Raw genomic sequence first — 10,760 nt, 5'->3', positions numbered from 1 at the left:
TTTTTTTTTTAGTATTTTAAACTTAAATGCATGTTTCCTATGCATGCAAAACACTCTGGTAATACCCCGACCTAATCCAAGTTATTCTCTAAAAGTTATAGTAACTCTTACATTTTTTATTTTCTGTAAATCGTAAGGTCCACTCAAATTTTGAGGCAATAATTTCAATGAAGCTAATTAGTTATTAATGAAAATATACATAATACAATGCATGGGTTTATAAGAACTTTTTGAGTTTTCTATTCAATATAAATAGGTAGTTATTTTGATGGAATAAAACTTTCAAATTATTTTAGGTAACTGCACTTTAAACTTCTGAATTACCATGCGATTTGAGAAGATCCCCTAATGTTCAAAACCTCTCAATTTAAACCCTTGAACTTTCTATTGCAGTCAATTTGAACCCATCCGTCAGATTTAGTCGTTAACTTCTACCGGTAATACCTAAAAAGACCAAAATATCCATGATTTTGTTTGAAAAAAAAGAAAAGAAAAGGTCAGACCCACGTTGGGTCTCGGCTAGAGACCCACACTGGGTCACGGTTGCGACCCAGACGTGGGTTAGCAGACCAAACCCACGTGGGTCTGGCCGTGACCCAGCGTGGGTCTGCTGACCCACGGCTGGGTTGCAGCCATGACCCAGAGTGGGTCCCTGGCCGAGACCCTACGTGGGTCATGGCCAGACTCGTGTGGGTCTGGCTTGCTGACCCACGGGTCACAAGGCTAGAACCCTTTTTTTTTTAACTTTATTTTATTTATTTATTTTTAATTTGGAATTAAGGACAAAATTGAAATTTTATAAAAAAGTCAAGGGTATAAACATTATTATCTTACTTTTAATGTTTAAAATCTAATAGATGGATTTAAATTGATTGCAATTGAAAGTTCATGGGTTCAAATTGAGAGGTTTTGAACTTTGGGGAGTCTTCTCAAATCACGTGGTAATTCAGGGGTCTAAAATAAAGTACCCCAAATATTTAAAAGAAATGCTATACATCTCAAATTTTATTCCCAAAAGTTCGTTCTCAAATGATGTGTCATCATTACATGAATTGGGAACACACTTTCCAAAATAATAAATCTTATGAGATTGTGACACATCATTTGAGAACTAACTTTTATGAGAAAAATTTGGGATGTATAGCACTCCTCAATATTTAATATACTACTAACAAATAATGCTAGCATCCCACACAAAATGGTAGGCTAACAAGCATTTTTTTCCTTAAAAAGTTTTCATTCTCTCTCCTTTGTCTCCCACTCCCACACAAAATAGTGCTTGCTACATCATTTGGAAATGATTTTGGGAAGAATCATTGGATTGGGACAACTTGCCAGCCCTCACTACTAACATCCCATGATAGGTGGAAATGCAAAAGCCCAAGCCCAACGTTTGCCATTAACAAATTAACACATTCAAAGTCCACCCAAGCTGGGCAACTTGTAGTCAGCCAAGCCTTAAATTTGAAATTTAGTTGGCCCAAATGATTTGCAACCTTCCTTTCATATTTCAAATCAGCATTTACATCCGACTTAGCAAATTTATTTTTTATTTTAGCGAAAAACTTATATATATATTTTTACCATAGCTATGCACTTTTTCATAACACTTACATCGATCTCTAAATATTTTTTCTCAATAATTTTTTTATTCTTATTGACAAGAGAGAATATTAGAGATTAAAACATGTTTTTATTTATTTATTTTTCTTATTTTTTAACATTGGTAAGTAAACAATGTAGCAGCTCACCAAATATTTATCGAATTGTTGAGTCTAATGTAGCTCATGTTTCATTAGTCAAGTTTGTTAGATTTTCCAAGAAAATCCAGCTTACCCATGATAGATTAAAAGATTAGGACCCTTTCGTCCTCTCCTATGGTTCTCACTGAATATATATATATATATATATATAAAGCTTGCAACTTATTATTGAGTTCTAATCCTTAATCTAAACTCAAAACTTTTCTCACAAATTAAATGTTGATCAATTTTAGAACAGTACTCACAAATCAAATAAATCTAGAATTAATCCATTTAATTGAAAATTTGAACATTTTTATAATACACTAAAATTAATAAGATCCATTAAACAGTAAATTTCAATTTTTGATCAAAGTACATACTGTTGACATGATAAAACCTATATAACTAGGCTTACTTAAGGATATTTACATAAGTTAATCTCGCTAAAACCACCCCAAAGACAATCGTGCAGAAAAGTAATGAATATGTGATGTAGGAGAAATTTGAGAAAAATGTTATTTTAATTATGCATGTGTGTTTTAGTTTTCCTATTTCAATAAGGATTTGAGTTTTCTTTTCCTTTTAGGATTTGTTTTCCTTTTCCTATTAGGATTTGTTTTCCTTTTTCAATTAGGTTTGCTTTTCATTTTTCTTGTTAATTTAGGAGGTGCCTAGCCTATATAAAGGCATCTAGTCTTTCTTGTTTTTTGAATTCAGTTTATACTATTAATTAAATTTAAGTCTTTTAGAGTTATTTATCTGTTTGCTTATTTTGGGCACTTAGGAATTTTCTCTTTCCTATTTGTTATTTTCTCTCTTCTTGAATTTTCTTTTCTATCTTCAAATCTTAGTTTCTGCTGCTTTTATACGCTGTCAGAACAATCCTAGTTCTGCCCAGCGTCAGTTGGTATCAGAGCTAAGCATCTTCTTGGGATAAATTTTTTCATTAGTTTTTCATGACTAGTGGTCGTGGTCAACGTGGACAGGTTCCGAAGGAGGAAGTCCCTTACCATGAGCACAATATACATGACGTGATGATTGAAGATTTGCAGAGGCAAGTTGCTGAGTTAACCCAGCATCTAGCAGCACAAAACTTGGAGATGTATTGCGATATTGACGGTCGCAATTCAGACTTCAATTTCGAGAACCCGTATCACAAGCCTGTTCTGGTTCGGGAACAACGTGTTCGGGATGAGTGGCATGAAGACTTAGGCTTTAGAGTTGAGTTTCCAAAAATTTATGGTACTCTCACATCCTTAACTATTGTTAACAAATCTCAAGCTCATCTACCAAATCCATCTCATGTGGAGGAGGAAGATAAATTTATTAAGGAAGATTTTTTTGTAGATTGGGTCTCTCTACCTATCTATGACATCTATCCTGACGAAGAGGATTTATTGAAGGAGGTAAGTTTTGTGGTTAACACTGAAAATTTTATTGAAGAAAATAATAACTATGACGTGTTTGATGAAAGCCCTAAATTTGAAGGGTTTAATTTGGAGGTTGAAGAAATCGGTTTAGTGGATTTTCTTGGGGTAGACAATATTTTATCAAATTCTCTTGATGATGGTAGTTTTGATCAGTTTTACTTGGTAGACGAGACTATTATGTTTAAAACAGAAGAGATCGTCGATCCCTTTTGGGAGATCTTCATGGCACGTGAAGAGGAGAAAATAAGTAAAGTGCGTGTAAAGATTGCATTATCTCGACTTGTTGGAAAGAATTTTCAAGATGATACTCACATTCTTGTGGTAATTAAGGGAGTGTTATTTATATCGGGATGTTAAATTATTTTACTTTTGAAGAGAAAGGGATGGAAGGGATTGATTAGTCATCCGAAGGATCGAGGCAAGAACCATCATACGGATTATCTCCAATCCGGCAAAGATGACTTGAATTCGAGGACGAATTCTTTTCTAACCCGGAGAGACTGATGCAAGAGAAATTTGAGAAAATTGTTATTTTAATTATGCATGTGTGTTTTAGTTTTCTTTCTTCAATAAGGATTGGGGTTTTATTTTCCTATTAGGATTTGTTTTCCTTTTTCAATTAGGTTTGCTTTTCATTTTCCTTGTTAATTTAGGAGGTGCCTAGCCTATATAAAGGTATCTAGTCTTTGTTATTTTTCAACTTCAGTTTATATTATCAATTAAATTTAAGTCTTTTAAAGTTATTTCTCTGTTTGCTTATTTGGGGCAATTAGGGACTTTCTCTTCTCTATTTGTTATTTTCTCTCTTCCTGAATTCCATTTTCAATCTTTAATTCTTAGTTTCTGTTGCTATTATACGCTATCAGTACAATCTTAGTTCTGCCCGGCGTCAATATGTAAATTGATCATGACCAAAAGATGTTGAGCTTCTTGAAGCAAAGTTTCCAAGTACATGGAGCTACATCAAATGAGAAGGCCAATATATATATATATATATATATATATATATATATATATATATATATATATATAATTGTTGGAAAACTTCTTATTGGTCTATTACATTACATTTCCTTCTTATAACACCTTGATCCCCGGTGAGCACACCTGAGCTTGAGAGCTTCAGAAAGGCAGTGGAAAATGCATGAAAGAAATCATCCTGATTGGTGGCAAAATGTTCCACAATTTGAGCCGTCCGAGGATGAATTACCATTTCAGCATCAATTGTCAGCACATCACGGCCTTCCATTGCATTCATGTAATAATGATGATCGAACAGTGTTGGGGTAATATCATTAAGAACAAAAGTTAAGTTTGAGATTAAAGGTCCTTTAGGACAAGTTAACCTCAAGAATGCTTCAAATGTTCCTTGATCTTCGACACCTTTTGGTTTGTAAAGACGATTCAGAATGTTTAAACAATGCGTAATTCCTAGCGTATGTGAGCCTGCAATATTCAAAACGTACCATTTTCAAATACTACAAAATCTTCCCTAACGACAGTTATGTTTATAGGCAAAGTGGGGGAAAGCCAAAGCAGGCAAAAATGTGCACGTGCATCCAGATCCGGAGCTTCATCTCGTCTAGATCTCTTAAATACCATGCAAATTAATGACAAAGTTTTCTTTTATACTGGGTTGGAGAAAGTTCATTCAACCTAATCTATCAAAATGACATGTGTTACTTTTCATGGGAGAAATACATGTTTTTTAAATAGCATGTGAAAAGAACATGCTTTTTGAATAAAATTTTTTCCAACTTTGTCGTTGAATAAAATCATGTGTTTGTCACATATAGAAAATACATGTCATTTTTATAGACTATGTTGAATAAACTTTCTTTAACCCAGTTTGAAAGAAAACTATGTCCCCGTGCAAAATGTCATTTCCACACGAGCCTAGTAAGGCTCGGGCTTTTGCCTGGAGTGTGGCTCTAAAGAATTGTTTACATTTAATGAATTATTAAAGCAAGCTAATGTGTACTTAATAAGTAAGTATAATATTTATTATTCATCAAAAAAAAAAAAAGTATAATATTTATTACCATCATGCATATGTATATATGTATAGGAATATCATATGCATATGCATGTATAGTATTGTGCATGAGCATCAAAAGTATATGATGATTTCATTGAATACTTACCAATAATGGCGACAGATTCTTCAACGGTCATTCCTTTACTGGTAAAAATACGAAGCATCTCATCGACCCCAGTAGTTGCAGGAGGGATGAGAGAATCGGTGAGTTGATAATATTGGAAATAATTTTGGATGGTGCACAAATTTTCATTGATATAAAATAATTATAATCTGAAAATTAACAATAGAAATTATAAGAGATGAAAAGTAGAGTATGGAAATATCTCACAATGCTATAGAATCACGCAAGAGCGTTGTCCTTAAATGTTGATTCATGCCTCTCGGAGTGTATAACTCGGTGCGATCGGATTCTTTGACACGCAACCTCTCAGGATTAGACTATAGTGTCTATCTTCATTAAGGACGCACTTCCAATAACGAAGAGTAATAAAACAACCATTTGATTTGCTTGATTAAAAGCCACATAGAGAAAAACACCGGATAAAAGACACTATGTGGACTTTTATTTTATGGGCAAAAACTAGATAAATATGCCACCAAAAATTGGATGTAAATATATAACTATTTTCTCTTTCTCTCAAGAAAAGCTAACCAAACCATAACAAAAGTAGTCTTTTATATTACTATTTTGCTAGAAAGTGTCAACTTAAGTTTAGGTAAAACTTAAAAGAAATTTAATACCAAACGTATTAAATAGTCAAACGGTTGAAGATAAAAACCATTAAACTTCACCAATGGAGAAAATCATTTGGTCAAAAAAAAAAAAAAAAAAAAAGATAATTAATGGCCAACGGATACAAACTGAAAACCAAAATCAATGGGTTAATGACCAAATGTCATAACATAAAAAATGGAAAATATTTGTTAATGATCAAATGATCAATTGTCATAAAAACTTGACAATTAATTCCAACGTTCAAAACTGTAAAACGGAATAAAGACTCATGGATAATTTAATTATATAGTCAAATGGTAAAATAATTTCAAGTAATAGTAATAAAACTATTAATAACCAATGGCTGAAAAATTAAAGAGTTGAAAACAAGTGTTTGTAACATACAATTACAACAGATAACTTGGAGCAGCGGAGGAATCCCGCTGTCCCAAGGGAACCTTTATCAGTGGGCCCCCGGACAAAGCAACCGCCTCACGAGCGGCCAGTACGAGGATGTCGGCACATGAAACTTGTCCGGGGCATTCATCTTCAACCAATATGTTTTCAGATTGCCGATTAAATCCCTCTTCCGGATTCCAAAATTCTTCGCTGAAGTCATCTCTGATAGCCTGTTTGCCTTAACCGTATCAACCAGAATGGAAGCATCGCAGCCCTTGAAAATGAAAGTAAATCAAAAAGTTAAAAAAACCAGATATGTCTGTGCACGTGCAGCATGCGTGAGAGAGAGAGACCTGAACTTGGCAGTCATGGAAAAAGAGCCTCAACAAAGCAGGAGCTGAGGTGGGATCAGTGAGGAAGATGGGATGAAGGCCAGTGCTGACAATGTCTTCAAGTATTGGGCAAGAATTCTCATAAAAGTTGTACTGGAGAGCTCCTCCTTCAACCCCATTAAACCTGAGGAAAAAGAAAAGAAACATTGAAGCTATGGTTCTCAAATCCATGTTATTCAGATGGGAAATTGAATTCTGTTATTAAATTTGCACTATTTATAAGCAGAGAAGCACCACAGTAGTACTAGTTCTTAGTGCTGCAGTCCCCAATAACATAAGGCTCCAAGCCCCTCCAAATAATTAAGTTTCCTTTTATAAAACAAATAATATTAAGACTCTAATTATGGCAAGGAAGTTAGTCAATGCTCTTTTATTATGGCCTCAATTATGATAAAAATAATAAATTGAAATTTTATAGGAAAAAAAAGTAAGAAGAGAAAAATGGAAAGTGACATTAATGACACTCCTAAGCTAGTAAACATAAAAATAATTAATTTTAGGAAAAAATTCACTTTGCTCCCCTGAAGTTTCAGAGGTTTTAAAATTTGAACCTCAAAATTTAAAAATTGGCAATGTATCCCCGTAATGTTTAAAAAATTTTCAATTTAAACCTTATGTTACTAATTTCCATAAAATTGGACGGAAATCTATGAAATTTCATAATTACCCTCAAGTTTTTTTTTTTTTTTTTTTAAATTTTTTTTTTTAATTTTCCTTCCAATTTAACGGAAATTAGTAACGGAAGATTTAAATTGAAAATTTTTGAAACATTAGAGGGGTACATTGCTAATTTTTAAACTTTGGGGTTCAAATTGAAAAACCTCTAAAACTTGAGGAGGGTAAAGTGGATTTTTCCCCAAAACATTACAGAGAGAAATTGGACAAAAATCTGAAGCCTTCAAAGGACTAGCAATTTTGGGAATTAAAACAATGGGTGAAATTCACATCCTCCTCAAATCTTCCCGTAAGGAAAAAATTTTAAATAATGGTGCATATCTCCTATCCAACCACGCTCCAATGGTCGTGAAAAATGCAGCCGGTAGACCATCGGGTCTCGGGACCTTGAGGCTTGCCATCTGCGAAATAGCCTCACTAACCTCCTCCAACGTACACGACCTTAGAAGCTGGTCATTTATGTCCTAGGAAACCTTAGGAGACATCCCCTCCAAACACCGATCAATACCAATAGGAGTAGATGTCGTGAAAAGTTTATGAAAATATCTATGAAAAGCCCTTTCCACATCCCCTCATGTGGAACATAAAACCCCCCTGTCATCCAGGACATACATAATCTAATTGGATCTTCTTCTTTGCTTTACACACGCATGAAAATACATAGTATTTTTGTCTCCATTTTTCAGCCAATGTTTCTTGGCCAATTGTTTCCATTTCAGATTCTCTTCCTCCATGAGCTCGTTAATCTCCTCTTGTAACTGGATTATTTCTCCTAGTTTTGCCGTGCCCTCCTCTTCTTGGAGAATCCTGAGCTTGGATGATTTCTTGGTAATGCCACGGTCCCCTTCTTTCGCTTTTTTTTTTTTTTTTTTTCATTGGATAATGGTTTTTTTGCTATTGTCCAATTTATATAGCACCCTGGTCTAGTTGTTGGATTGGTGTCCTTGACCCACCAAATCTTCTTGATTACCTCTTTATTCTTCGTTTGTTTCCCCTACCCTGCTTCATACTGAAATTTTTTTTTCCTAACCGGTTTGCAATGTTGTTTGTTCAATAGGGTCAACAACAAAGGTAGATGATCCGAATTGCAAGCTGCCATAATCTCCACGCTCCTTTATGGAAATTCATCAAGCGAGGCCGAATTTGCCAAAGCCCGGTCCAATCGTTCCTGCGTGAAATAATGATCTTCCTTCTTATTGCTCTAAGTGAATTTAGGTCCCGAATAACCATGATCGAAAAGTTGACAAGTCTCAATTGCATCTTGAAAGTCTTTCATTTGCCAGCGAGGTTTTTTAATGACCCCAAATTTTTCTGCATCCTAAATGATCTCATTAAAGTCACCAATACATACCCATGCTGGAGGTTGAAAAAATCTAAGAAGTCGTAAAAGACTCCAAGCTTCCTTGTGTTTCGCCACTTTTAGATGCCCATAAAACCCAGTAAATTTCCATGCTTGATAACTCCCCCTACTACAAATCTCCGAATTTATGTGTCTTCTACTATAATTCTTGACACTTACCACGACATCGTCCTTCCATATTAATGCCAAACCACCGCACCGCCTTACACAATCTACAGTGAAGATACTCCCATAGCCTAATTTCGCTTTGATAATCTCTATCTGTGGGGCTCATAACTTGGTCTCCATTAAAAAGACTAAGTTGGGTATCGTTTTCTTCACCATCCGGCAAAGGTCCCGAACTATCCAAGGGTTCTCAAGCCCTCGGCAGTTCTAGCTTAGGATGCTCATGGTTGCTGGTGGGGTTGCACCGCAGCCGCCGCCTTAGATGTTCCTCCTGATCCCTTACCTCTTGCATCTCCTCTTCCTTTCTTCGAAACTTGTATTTCCTCCCCACCTCCTTCCTGTCTGGCCACACCTCTCTTCTCGGGCATAAAACGTTGGGTCTGGCTTTCCATAATCACTCCCCTAGCTTGCTTCTTCCACTTACGTAAATTGCCACCCAGTTGCAAGAGGGCAGGACCCAACAAACCACTTCCCACTTGAACCATCGGTTTTCGGTAGCCCACCCCATGCATTCTAGTGCCTTGCTCATTATCATTACACGTGGCACCACTCTCATTCATCCCCTCGTTGTAATCTTTTGAAAACTTATCACAATTAATGCCCAACTTCGTGGAGCGTAACCCCTCCATGCACTCCTCCAACCTTTCCATATCAAGACTTTCCATATACGTATGACTGTCATTGTTGGCCTGCTGCTTTCCATAGTTCTTATTGTTTTCCTCAAATCTCTGACCTCCTCCTTTAAGAGTCCACCCAATAATTCCCACATCTTCTCTCGTAACCGTTTTTCCCTCCATGGGAACTGGATCTGCTGTTACCTTTTTTGCGCCAAAACATGGATGGAATCCCCTATTTTGACACTGCTTGTCTTCTCCTAGTATGGACGCCCATAACTGCTCTTATGTTGGTGTTCCGGTGATAGGAATCTCATCGGATTTGTCCAATCCCCTTCATCCCAATATCAATGAGCCCCTCCCCATGGGCCTCTTTGTTTGTCCGGCCCCTTTTTGGGATAGGACACTCACAACTAAGGCCTATACTCTGCATCATCATTGTCCTTACGTCCCTTTTCCTTTCTCTTGCAAACTCCCGCTCCGTGCCAAATGATCCGACAGTGGTAGCAGAATTTTGGAATTTTCTCATATTGAAAATCGATCCAATACGCCCGGTTTAATTCTATAATGCCTCGGAAATTAGTTAACTGGTAATTAACTCCACGGTTCGTCTCCCAGCATTATTCAATTCCGAACAAGACTCAAGGACCTCTACTCCTCCTTAAGAGAGGATACTAAGCAGTGTAAAGTATTAAAAATTCTATAAACATAAATCATTACAACCAGAGCATCTACCAAAGACCATCAAGTAGCGGAAATCATACTATACATATCATCATTACAAGGGATTTATGTTATACTTAAATATGCAAGCATGCATAAAAGCTCTAAGTCTACAACACAACTCAAACTACTAGTTACCATGAGCGCTCGCCTAAGCTTCCAATAAGTCCTCAAGTATCTCTCGGATTGAATCCTCGAAGATAACCGGATGCTTCCCAATATCCATCTTCTGCTAAGTTATCTATAACAGCATAATTGTACATATGGAGGAAAAAGGAAAATAATACAAGGATAAGTCTGACGACTTAGTGAATACAAATGCACATAATGTACCTGTCAGTATATATATATATAATCATGAGTAATAGTAATAGTTCAACAGTATGGTCTACCTGAGATATTACTCATTCTCAGCAGGGTAGATGCTGTCCCGAGGGACCTGTAGTACAACACCGATGCCCCGGATATTGCACGACTACCGTACATAACACTTGTGGCAGG

The 10,760-nt window shown here is 35.9% G+C and overlaps 1 pseudogene; it reads right to left on the bottom strand.

Annotated features, from left to right (window-relative positions):
* Positions 1-4,223: 4,223 nt before the first annotated feature.
* On the bottom strand, positions 4,224-6,894 carry LOC132192256 (peroxidase 29-like; annotated as a pseudogene).
* Between the last annotated feature and the right edge of the window lie 3,866 nt (positions 6,895-10,760).

The sequence above is a fragment of the Corylus avellana genome, chromosome ca1, assembly GCF_901000735.1.
Source record: "Corylus avellana chromosome ca1, CavTom2PMs-1.0".
Lineage (NCBI taxonomy): Eukaryota > Viridiplantae > Streptophyta > Magnoliopsida > Fagales > Betulaceae > Corylus > Corylus avellana.
Note: the sequence above shows the minus strand (reverse complement) of the source record. Positions and strands in the feature narration are given on the sequence as shown.